Source organism: Taeniopygia guttata, chromosome 5, assembly GCF_048771995.1.
Source record: "Taeniopygia guttata chromosome 5, bTaeGut7.mat, whole genome shotgun sequence".
Classification (NCBI taxonomy): domain Eukaryota; kingdom Metazoa; phylum Chordata; class Aves; order Passeriformes; family Estrildidae; genus Taeniopygia; species Taeniopygia guttata.
This window is the reverse complement of record NC_133030.1, coordinates 28,441,697-28,455,058: the sequence shown is the minus strand read 5'-3', so window position 1 is coordinate 28,455,058 and position 13,362 is coordinate 28,441,697. Positions and strand designations below refer to the sequence as shown.

The window sequence follows — 13,362 nt, the reverse complement described above, 5'->3', positions numbered from 1 at the left end:
TTCCCTCTACCTGCTACTTATATGAATATGATAACTTGACACTTCCCAGCTTCCCATCCTGTTGCCCCATCAACTTGCTGTTGACAATCCTGGGTCCTAAGGCATCCCTGAAGATGGCAGAGGCATGGCTTCCTCTACTTCTCCCATGCCTACTGTGACCTCCTGACAGGGTGCCTGTCAGGACATTGCTCCAGGCAATCTGCTCTGTCTGTACCTTAATCCACACTTGCAATTTCATGGTGTACAGACACAGACTTGGAAAAGGCCTGGAGGCCACCATAAATTTTCAGTAAGGTATGTTCTTACTGGGGCATAGTAATACCAGATAGGATCAAGCCTCACAAAACAGCCAGCGGACACCTTAAACTGATGGAGAAAGTCAAGAATTAATTTTCATCAAATAGTAGTTATGAATTTGGCTTTTAACACGAGAAAAAAAATTAATTATAACCGCAATAGTTGTTTAGAAAAATAGGTTTACCTGAAATCTTTGGCTTCAGATTTTTCATGAAAGTCAGATATACACTGTGGAACATCCACTTTGTAAAATATTTTCCACAAAAAAACGTCGTCAGTTAAAATCAGTTTTGGGCAGATGCTCCTGGGCTTCTGCAAGTGACAGCCAACCACTCAAATTGACATTTCATAGACTCTGCTCTGGAAAGCAGCACCATGCTCACCATCAGTGAGGACTAGATGCACTAGGTTGAAACCTTTGAAATACTAAGAAGAAAGATATCTCAAATAAAGGTCTGGTGTTTACGTGCAGTATATCAAGGGGCAGATACAAAGCTCATGGAAAAATCAACCAAAACTCATTCTAAAGCAATGTGGAGTTCAGAGCACTTAACAGTGCAAGCCTGCAGGAATCCTGCAGTAACGCTGTTCTAACAGCCTCACTGGGGCATTTGTATAGGACCCAGTTAGGACTGCAGCGCATACACTTCTTGCTTCCATGGACACAGGAGTCTGTAACATCCCATTTCCAGAGATAAGGAAAAGGAGCAGAGAATAAAGGAAAAAAGCTCCTACTCAGAGAGAAGTCATGGTTTTCCACTTTTGTATTGCTGTTGCAGCTTTGATCAGACAGTGTGCTGCTATAGTGAACTGAGAGACCAAACTAGTACTTGACAAATTTACCTCCTAAAGAGAAGGCAAGTGAAAAACCAGCCAGAGACCAATGAACCCCACTCAAAGAATGGTATGTCTGCCTGGAAACAGAACAACACATTAAAAACAGAACAGCTGTTTTTAATGCAGGGAGACCCGTGTCTTAATGGAACAGGAAAGAAGAAAAAAAGTTCCCAGAATGCTTTCAAATCAAGGTACAAAAGTTATTTTGGAGAGCTATGGAACTAATTTTTCCAATAACCCCTCCAAGAACTTAATGTTTCCAGTAAATGAGCATGGCCAAAATACATAAAACATTTTTTGTTTCTTGCCAACAAGCACATTGACAGCTACTACATCCATTTCCTCCTGGACATCAGGGAGATGGGCTATGGGCTTGCTGCAGCTCAAGGGTTTGCAGCAAGAGAGCTGCAAGGGCTTGCTACATAAAAAATGTACACCACATGGAAAGTAAGACAAAGTCAACTGTGTAAGGAAGGAACAACAAAACTAAAAGGTTAAACCTGAACCAAAGAGGGCACAGCAGCATATGTCAGTGAACTAGATAATAACCAGGCAACAACTTCAAGATGGTACAGAAAGTCCTCCCCCTCCCCTTTTTAGAGAGAGGAGGTAGTCATGCCAGGCTTATACTAGTGGAGTTCGACTCAGAAAATCTGATACTGTACCTGCAGCATCAGATTGTAAAAGACAGTTCAGAAGACAAAGAGAAGAGATATTCTAGAAAGATTTTACTTGTTAATGAGAACAATCTCATTCCACATTTGTAACTGAATCTTACTTCTTTTCTAAACTACTATTAAGAAAGTACTTGGAAATAAGTAGGGCAGGGGAAGAGAGAAAAAGACACATCAAATTACACTGGGGTTAAATTAGTTCATACACTACCTCTTGGTATTCAGGTAATGCACACAAGAGACTGTGTGAAACAAAATCAGAATGGAAGGAATGTAAGTCCATGCTGCAAGCTCAGCAGGAAAGAAATTAAATTCAATTAATATAGTGTTCAGCTACATGCAATTTACCCAGTGGGCTACTCACTAACTGCCCCTTGAAGGAAGCTACTGAGCTGCCAAAAACCAAGCAGAGGAGTGGCAGCAACTCCAAATGATTGTGAACTGGACTATCCTACTGGTGGTATAAACTGAAAAGCTAACAGGGACAGAACCTGCAAAAGATACAGAAGTTTCATTTAGCGAAGATCATTATTTGCCCCAGCAATGGCACGGCAAAATTTCAAACTCGGCTTTGGTGTAAAAAAAGTGCCCTCACTGAGGTACTGTCCCCAGTCTCCTTCCACCCTTGGTCCCAGCAGCTTCATGAGGATGGATGGCAGTCACCAAAGCACATTCCTATAAATACAAACATCCCATAACTTTCTTTCAGAAAAGTTTTTCATTCATTCCATAAAAGCTTTCAAATAGAGACAAGTGATGGCTCTTTCTAGGGCTAGATGCAGCCACACCACTGAGTAGGTGGAGGAGAAAGACTGTGCATTTTGAGATGTATTGTTTTGCCAGACAGACAATGGGAAATAACAGTCACTTTAGTTTTGCCTCATAAGTCAGTTTGTAGCTTGTTCAGCTCAGTGGCTAGGTTAGGAAAATTATAGTTATCTAAGAAAATAAATGTATATAGTCAAATTCAAAACACATTTTGTTAAATGTTCTCAGAAATTGAGAAAAAAAGTAATTTTTTTCCCTAGCTCATCCCCAAAATATTTTTCCATATTTGCTTTCTTTAACCACTGTAAAAAATAATCCAAACAGCAACAAAAACCTTTTTAAAATCTATCTCAATTTTTCAATTCAGAATTACCATGTGAAACTAGGAGCTATAAAGCAAGCTTCTGAAATGCCACATTTAGGACATGTAACATTTAATTTTGAAATAAAAGCTTTGTAATTTGTCATTGTTTCTCCCTTGCCCCTTTCTGAGCAAATAACATAGCCATTCTGAAATTATTTTAGATCTTTGAATACTTTCCAAACAAGCATTTTCAGTACCTGCTGTTAATTAGAACAAAACACCAGACTGTTTATCTGAGCAGCAATCAGGTGATAACATTTGTAAATGAACTGTCCTTCTGGCTATCAAGATCCAGCCCTGTTTCAGAAAAGTAAAAGGTGTTATATCCTCTTACCTATCTCCTGAACCGCTGTTATCTTAAACAAAGACTTCATACTGTAAATCCAGTATCACTGGCTCTTTTTCCTGGCCAGAGCAACAGAGCTACTAATTTCCTCAGGTCCTTTGCAGGTGTGGTTGTAAATATGGTGAGATAGTGATCTTTGCAGCTTCACCATGGGAGGAAGCTGCTTATTACTTACCTGGGGTATCTGAGGACTGCAGTGTTACCTTTCCAAGACACGTCAATGTAAAGCCACACATTGAAATCTACTGTTCATGTTTAGAGATTGTTCTTTTATTTTAAACCAAGGAATTACAGCACATCTAATTGAAATAATAATTGAGTCAGATATTTCAATGTCATTCCACTCAAGCCAGTTTCTGAAACCTTTATCTATAGATCTTATTCAAATAGTCTGGCACTGATGTCAGTAAAAAATTGCTTGTGCAAAGACCTCAGAAGAGTTAGGTAAGTATTACACTTCACCACTTGGCTGACAGGAACACTTGACTTATGGTTATGGTATTCAGCTTCAAATTATCACAAGAAGGGTTTCCTTCAAAAGGTAGGGTTACCACCTACCTCTTGGATTTATTTAATGGTCACTTTTTCAGAATCAAGAGAGTAACTCTTGCTTTCTCTTATTGCTTTTCAGTCTCTATGACAAGATGCTCTTTGGGGCAGGATCTACTAAGGACATGTTTGCTACTGAAAGTTATTATACTGGGCAAGAGTAATTAAAAAACAAAGGTTACAGTGATTGTATGACACATACAGCAGCACTTCCTTTCTGTTTCTGTCCAATTCTCTTTCAACTCTGTATCTGGGTTTTTTAAAGGTCCAACCTTTACCTGAGCACAGCCCTTAGATGTTAGCTGAGAAAGAAATAAAATATATACAATAATTTATTTCAAATAATATGGAAGTCATTAAGGGTTCAACTAATGCATTCCTGACAGTAACTTGTTGTCTAAGAAGACCTTCAAAAATAGCACGACTAAAACAGTAGCAGGCATCATCACCGTGCTATTCTGTAGGTTGGTATTGCAGTGGGTAGGCTTCTTAAGTAAAGTTAGCATCAGCCAACTAGCCAAAGCTAGTCCTGGCCTAGGTAATCTGGAAGATTTTAGTCAAGTGCAAATGTAATAAAACCACAGAACTGAGACAGAGGCAAGGCAAAGAAATATGGAAACAGCCAATTCAGGGAGAACTGAATGCATTCAAGTACATCACCAGTAGCTCTGGAACTATCTGCAAAGTGTGCCTTTACAGCAGGCACGCTGACCACTAAGAACAGGTGAATACTGACACAGAGTCCTTGGTAAATATCCAAAAATGCTCAAGTCTTAAAAATACCTAATGGCAAAGTTTCATGCTGCAGCACGAAATGTAAGGGCTAGTTGCTGCTGAAATAGGAGGTTTTGCTCCAGTCAACTCTCAAGCTTAGAAAGCCCTGCTCCTACCTCACAGTACTGGCTCTGGATCTCCTCTGGCAAAATGCTGAGCTCATTTGAGGGGCTGAAGCAACAGAAAACTACTCTTCTCCTTTTCCTGAGGAATTTCCAGGGCTGCCCTTCTGTAGTGGCATGCAGCCATTGCCTCAGCTTGAGCTCAGTAGTGGGAATCTGCCCATGGACAAGCAGCATTGTCTGTAAGAGCTGTCTAAAGCATTGATACTCCAAGGGAAATGAATATCAAAGGTGGAAAACACATTAGAAAATTCAGTGCACATTCCTGCGAGTGGATCATTACCCTCCACTGATCCCACTACCAGAAAGTCACGGCTTTTCATCACCTTTTTGTAGGCAGTGTAGGTCTTCTAAGTTTATTGAAAGATCATCCAATTTGAAAACAATTTTTTCCTTTGTTCACTTATGTCCTTTTTTTAAATACAAAAGCTCTAGACATCAACCAAGCTATATGAACAATTTAAAATAGAATAACCAGAGTTTGACTTAGTCATTAGAGTTATTATGAGCCTTGCAAGCTTATTTACAGCAATTAAGAGCCCTATGACTCACTTCTGGTGAATTATAACTTCTGACAGAAGAAGAAAACTTCAGGGGTTCTACAGAGAATTTGAATACAAAAACTCCTTCTGCATTGGTGCTTATCCCTGTAGAAAATATTTCTGATGAGAAAAAATTCTCACTTACGTGTGTTTCTCTTCTTCCACTCAACTTGTACTATTTCAGTGACAAAGAGAAGTCAGAATTTTCCTAATACAGCAACTGGGAATTTGCCTTGCTGAAAGCACTCTCCGCTTAATTCCAGTGGTATGAAAGCAGCTTTCTGCCACCTGCTCCCCTTAAACCAGCAGAGAAGGCAAATAAGTGTAAGCAGAGAGCCTGGCACTTGAAACACAGTGAGCATCCCAGCAGGTCTCAGGAAAGCTGCTCTAATCTGTGCCAAGGCAGAGTCATCCACAGAGCCTGATATTATCTCTGAATCTCTCTGTGTATGCATATTAGGTCAGGGTTAATTCCTCTGTTTCAGCAGCACATAAAACATGACACTTGCATAACACTGCAATTTTAAATGCTTTTGGTCTAGTAGAAAAAATATTTTTGCAGGCACAGATCTTATTTAACCTCTTAACTTATATAATACCTTGGGAATTCTGAAACTGAAGATTTTTCCAAAGTGCTTCTTGAAACCTGAGAACCTAGAATAGAAAATCATACTAAAGCCAAGAGAAATGTATAGCCTTCAGCATCTCAAGGAACAAGGGTGGTTTTAACTGTAGGCCTCCCACATTCATGGTCTATGTGGCAGGTAAGACATGATATGGCCAACAACAGAAAAAATTTTGTGTAGATCAAGAAAAGTATTGAGTCTGTTCAGAGCAGAACATTAAATTAAGCTACCTACACTGCCTCATTTGGCAGAGGATTCCATACCTATGTGCCAAAGGCCCAAAATTAGATTTCCTGGCCCTAGCCAGGAAGAGTCTGAGCTGGGGGAGATGCATTCACTCAGAGACTCTAGCTTCCAGGGACAGAGATCTGATGGAAGACTAGATTTCAGATGATCACCTCTCCCACAAACAGCTCCAGGAAGCTCACCCACAGCCTGCCAACACAGCAGAGCACAAACCACTGCCGGTGCAACACACACAATTTGTACTCTGCAACCCTTCCCCACGCAATAGACACATTGCAAAGTGGCAGAGACCCTTGCTTTGTATGATTCAAATCCACTAATTGTTGCTCTTCCCTACTGTGTAGTTACACACATACTGAATGCATTTGTCATCCAAGTATTGGCAAGCAAAGTGTGAACCACAAAAAGGTAAAATGTCCTGCACCAGTGCTGAGAACTGGAATGTTCATGCCACAGAGGAAATCATGTTGGCACACCTTCCTAAATTATTTCACTCCCATATATAAGAAAGATTTTGAAACATTTCTGGGTTTGTGCCTCAGCTGACATGCCAGGATCCGGCTTACACAGCTGTTTTGGCTCAGCAGCCCTCTGGGCATGCTGGGAGCTTCACAGCTACGAGATCTAGGAAGCTGGAAGCAAAGGAATGGACCAACAGCCTAAGAACATCTATTGGGCATCTCATTCACCTGCTGACCAGCCTGGAGGCTAGCCCCTGGTAAGTGGGAGAAGCTAGCAGTGTCCTGTCATCACAGAATGATGGGTAGCCAGAGGAACAGGCCAGGTGGGTCAGCAAGGCTTATGAAAGCACGACCGCTTTCCAAGCAGGTTTCCGTGAAGCAGGAGAACCAGCCAACCCAGCAGTACAGAACCCAATCAACATTTTTAACCAGAGAACTGTTGCATCAGAAAATGAATGATCAGTCTGTTCATCAGACACCGCTTCCTCATGTATGCTATATCTGGGAATGGGAAGTACCTGACTGTTGATAACACACTGCATATTTCCTCCTCCTCCTCAGGCCTGATACACAAACAGCTGACAACATGGACAGATATGTGGAGCATGGAATGCCTTGTGCAACAACTTGCTTACAGTAAAAAGAGCAGAGAGGAAATAAGAGCTAAAATGGTTGTGTACCCCCTGCTCTTTGACCCTATCATAAATCCTTTGTATATCTTAGGTAAATTAGTGAGAAATTTGTTGTGTGAAATGGAAGTAGCAACAGCCAGTTCACCTGAGATCACAGAAACTGCTGCAACTCAGAGAAAAGACAAACAAATATGGTAAAGAAAAAAATATTCTGTTGTTGTAGAATACACCTTCCATTTATGAACACAAACATTGTATACCAACATTGTATACCAAGAAATTGAGTGCATTACCCATCAAGTGTCTATATTTTGTGAGGCATCAGTTTACCCAAGGTCTAGAGGGCACCAAAAGGTCCACTAGTCATGATACAGATCAGAAATGTGTCCCACCCTCTGAATTAATACTGTAAGATGCTTCTTGTTCCACATTGTTTAACCTTATGTGGCTCTGAATCAAATTAAATGAATGGTTGCATTACATTATTACAGATGCAGCTAAATGCTCTTCACTTGTCCCAAGCAAAACATCCTTCAGCTCTGGGGGGAATAGCCTGGGAGTCAAAAAGCTAATTAATGGTTTCACATAGCACCAGGGGCAGTCTGTAAGAAGCAGTGAGCAAGGCAGCTTAATATTCAATATACTCAGCATTCATTATACTCATGTAACTAGGAAACCTATATTAATAACTCCAACAGAAGATACTGTGGTCTCCATTGCAAAACCAAGAAAAAATTTGATGCTTTCCTAAATAGAAGTAGATCTTAACAACTATTAACAGCCCCTTTCATCACCAACATTTGAAAGAAGAACTGTACAGATGAATCCATGCCAATCCATTTCAGACTCTAGTGACAGGAATATCTATTTGATATCTTAATTCTAGTCCTGGTCATGATCATTTGAGCTCCGCTTCCTTCCTTCTGATATGTGTAGTCATTGCCATTATGTGGTCTGCCTGTGTCAGGACAGGGTTCAATGAAAAACATTCTAACAGCAGAGCACCTCAGGGTTTTTATTGCTGGCTGTGTAAAGATCAGCAGAAGTAAAACCCCCATTCCTTACATGCTGTCTCCTGTCCCTCACCAGTCCAGATTACTCAGGGGAGCTAGTCAAAATTCATCCAGTCAAAAAACAATCGACAGTAAAATGCTGAAAGTTCGAAGCCACACCTTTGCTGTTGGAAAAGATGTGCCAAAAAGAGTAGGAGACATCTTCCTGATCTGCAGCTACTGGTAATTCACTACTAGGTCTTGTGCTTAAACAATTCCAGCTTTTCTGCTATCCATTTAGTAGTTAACATATGCATTTTAAAAGCCAAAAGCTTTGATCTTCTCAGACACTTGCACACATTCCTCTCAGGGACAGTCTAATTGATATTAATAGGATAATTCACAGGTAAAGTGCCACCTCATGTGCACCAGTGCTTGATCAACTGGAGCATAACCAAACAAAGGAATATGCACAAAACATTAGCCCATTCTCCCCCTCTCTGCTCCCTGTGAAAACCAAATGTATTGCATTTTTTCATAGGTTTAGTTATTGTTAAACTCCTGTTCCTTCTATTTTTTCGTATGTGTTGGTGTTTGTGTTGGTGTTCATGCATTCTATTTAGACTCCAGCTCCTTTTTGGAGATAGGTCTACAGCTTTTCTGAGAACTTCTATCACTTTTAACAAATCACTTCTCTCTTGGCTTTTCACAGTGCCACAAATGTCAATAAATTCTATTTCTGATCTTGAAACCTGTGTTAAAGCTAAACTATGTATCTCCCCTCCTACACCTTCCTTTCACATGGTGATCCCTGACTTTTCTCAGCCTCCACACCACATTTCCCCCCCATGTGATAACTAAATTTAAATCAAAACTAGATTATTCTCTTTTATGTGTAGCTAAATCAAACATGAGGAACTTGATTCAGGCATTACTAGGAAAAATGCATACATTGGGTAGGTCCAACTAAATATTCATAGATGCCTTTTGTTTTGAAAATCTTTTTCTTCCATATTCAATATTTTCCTTATATATCAAACTCATTTTAGAAACTTGTAGTTGACCTATATCCACAGACAGTGATGGTCTCTGTGCTTCATAAAAAGCTTCAGATGAAGAGACAAGCCATTCCTATTATTTCAAGAAGACTCACTTTTTAATCTAACACTGAAATGCCTTTGGCACTGATATACAGTGCACCTCTTCCAAAAAGTATGGAGTACTAGAGCTTCCCAGATAACACCTTGCACAAGACAACACAAATATTTCCTCAGAAGGAGCCTTGGTTTCAGGGCCTGAGGTTTGTAAAACAAGGGAAGGAAACACCCATCCTTCCCCTGTTTCACAGCTTTCTTCCTTGAGCAAACATTTTGAAGGCAGTTCCTGGAGACAAACTTTGAAGGATTTCCTCTGCTAGTTTCCATTACTTATTGGTAATCCTATAGCAAAGGCACCAACCCTTCATTTGCATCTCATCTGTGTCAGAGGGTTTCAGTCTTTCCTGTTTATATACCACCATGGCAGCAGTGCCATTAGGATAATTATAGATATTCACCTGCACACTACCAGGAGAGGGTTTGTGTCTTAGATAATGAGGTCAGCAATTTCCAAGATTTGCAGAACAAGGACAAATTGTTTTGGCAATATGCCCAAATTACTCCTAAGCTTGACCTATCACCTTCCCCTACAGGAGACCCCATCTACTCCTCTGCATTACTGTTTGGACCTTCTGCTTTAGGCTCTTCCTCCAGGATGAATCATACCATGTTTTATCCTCTACAGAAGCTCCCATACTGAAGGCTACCACCAGCACAGAGGCCAATGGAAAATTCTTCCAGTTAAGATAATCACAGAAGCAAGGGTGAGGGGGAAATAGAAAAAATCATAGGCCAAAATCATATCTAAGTAAGTTTTTGTAAATAACCATCAGTGGAACATACTTCTAAGCTGGCTTTGCATTGCAAGTAGCAAGAGGAAACAAAATAATCTGCTATTCCCAAATGTACACACAAATGGATTCACAAACAGTCTCCAAACTCACCCATTGCACTGTTGTTGCCTCTGCAAGGGACAGAACATCTCAGCTCCACTGTAGCTTGTGAGATCAGACAGTCCAGGTTTTATTTAGCATTTAATCTCAGATCACATTCAAGGCCAGACTAACACAGCTAATTCCTCAGTTCATACCATTGCACTGGAATTCATACTGAGGCACCTGAATTTTCAGAGCACCATGCTTTGTGGACCTAATAATTCTAAATATGACTTGACTGTGTACTTAAATTGAAGGAAGATTTGGCCCTCAAAACAGACATATTACAAATTCCTGGTCCAAATAGAATTGGTGGTAAAACTATCACTAAGAAATACACATCTTAAACCAGCGCTATGGCTCTCAGAAGCTCTGCAGAGAGTAAGTTCCATACAAAGCAGAGCAGCTGGCTTAGGGAAAGCGTTGCAACTACCTAATGTGCTAACCAGCAAAACAAAGCACCATGCGCCCTCCGTGGGTGTTAAACCAGTGCCAGACACGTATGCTTCCTATGAAACAATAATCCAGCCTACATGGTCTATCGGGGTGCCAGCACAGGGCCTGCTACCCCAGGCTCACTTGTCACTCACAGAAGAAATAGTGCACCTCAACACCTAGCACTGCATGAGATTTTGCAGCCTTCTGACACACCCTGAGCCAGATATCATCTCCTTGGCTAAGGTTTGGACTGTATCTGCACACAACTGTTTCTCTCACTGTTGCTATAGCTGTACATTATGAAACTCCTTAAATACGCAATACATCAGTTGTTGGCACAGCTCTCTTGAGCAGGTGTGTTGTGCAATGCATTCTTCAGAGCTAGCAGGGATTAAACAGCATTTTGTGGGTCCCAGGAGATGAAGTTTATATTGCTCTGAGCACTGTAAGGCCAAGTTTGCTCTATTCAGCAGAGCCAAAGACTGTTGTAAATTTAGATACACAAAGACAGAAAAAGAAAAGAAGAACTATGACTGAAGTTTAGGACGAGTTCAGCACAGATGAATTTTTAAGTTTCTAACTTGCAACAGTTTAAGATAAAGCTTTCTATACAAGCATGTTCCAAAATGCAGACATTTGGAGAAAAAGTGCTTCTGGGTTAAAAATTTTCTGACTTATTCCAGGTAGGCGAGAAAGAGATGTTTTGTGTAAAATATCTTCCTAAAACTCTCCTACTGTGAAGCTTTTGTGACCTTGTCACTTTTGCTGAAATGTCTCCTTAGATAATACCACATGGTTGGGATACTTTGAAAACTTGGAATTGCTAGGCTATTGCCAGAGGGTTTGGTGCCTTAAAACACAGTGACACCATGTGGCCAATCGCTTAGGATGGAAACAACATGCTGATGGAAAGGGCAGTGTAGGATTTTCTCATTTTTCTTTGGTTTTACTGAATTTTTCTTAGGCATGCTTAAAACTATATTAACTACTGAGAACAAACTAGGTTAGAATCTTCATCTGGACAGATAAACAAAGCCAGAGCCAATGACTATTCTGGATTTCAGCATATGTTCAAAAGTCTCAAGTTTGGAAAATTATCCAGTAAAACCTACCTGTAAGTTCAACAAGTAAGTACCCATAAGAACAGTTTGAGCATATGTCAAAACATCATATTCACTTGGCAGATGCAAGAAACTTGTAGGACTATGATTCAATATTCTCAAAATAGTGCATCTAAAAGTTGCACTTAAATATCTATGGTTTAATTCTGCAGTAGTATCACAAAAACTGCAAATTATTTTTAAAATGGAGATATATTTGCCTTTCTCTCATGGCTTGTTTTTCCTCCAAATAGATGCAGTTACCCCCACTTATTTTTTACAGATATTTCTGCACTAAGTATTTAAAGTCACAAGTGGGAATATTGCTGCTAGGAATGTTCTCAGTAGGTTTGTTATCACTCTGCATTATATAATATAGGGAGTGATACGATGAATCATCTCTCCCTACCACAATCCTTTCTTCCAAATGAAGTGCTGCACACTGGAAAGCTTCAGCTCATGACAAGTGGTAAGAATGGGCAGATCTCTTTGAAAGACAGCCACACACACAGGCAGGCAAATAGATGAAAACTGAATACAGAATACCCCTCAAACAGAAAGAGAATAATATATTAATTAGCTCTTCACAGAGAATATATTCACTCAGGAGTACTATAAAAAATGAATGTTCATTAAGAAATGTGTATTTTGAGGTAGAGTTCAGAACACCTTGCTCTCAAGAGCAGAAAGGAAGTGAAAATACAACAGTATGACTCCCAGTTGTACAGGCTTTGCAAAGTCAGTGTGCCATCAATGTTTCCTTTTTTGCTGATTAGTTAGATAACGTGCTGGTGTCATTTTTTTCTATTCCATATTGAACTTCTGGTGAGCAATTTATGTCAATACAATCACAGTGCATATGAATGTAAATGAAATAGGTTCATTTGAAAGGTGATCTAACAGGCTTTTCACCTACATACATCATAGTTTCACCTATATACAGAGCAGTTAGAGCCTAGGAAGCACCAGCTAATTAGATACAGGACTTTCTGACTGTTCCAAACAGGAATTTGAGTTGAGGAAGATTACTGACCTGACCCTTCAAATTTTGTCACCCTGACTAGTGAGATTATGCTGCCATCTGGTGACCTGTAAATCTTACTTAGCTACAAGTGACAGAATTTTTCCCCTAGACTGGGAGCACAGTGTACATGATCTCCCTGCTACAGAGGCGCAGTAATGATGCTTTAAGCAGCCTTTTTTATATTCAGACCCACGTTGTCCCTCCTTAGCTTTCTTATCTGTCTCTCATGGGCTACATCCTTCAATGTCAACATGGCTGCTAAAGGAAGTGCTGTCCATGGACAGGGCAGAGTGGAGAGTAGAGGCAACCCTGGAGAGGGAATGAAGCACACAGTTTAAAGGACTAGAGGTTTGTAATAAAAGCTAAAGAACATCCCCCTGCTGCCAAGAGAATCATATGTGCTGGAAAGCAAAACACGCACTTAGCCAGCAGTTGAAAATTACAGTATACACTGAAAAAAAAAGATAAAAAAGACATTCTTTACAGCTGGGAAGCATTATTATAAATTATTACATAGTTTTGTATATTGAGGATAAAA

General features: G+C 40.0%; 1 protein-coding gene across 3 annotated transcripts in view; it reads right to left on the bottom strand.

Moving 5' to 3' along the window:
- LOC100229594 (cytosolic phospholipase A2 beta) overlaps nt 1–13,362 on the bottom strand; it is a 49,875-nt gene that overhangs the window by 30,922 nt on the left and 5,591 nt on the right. The window lies entirely within an intron of this gene.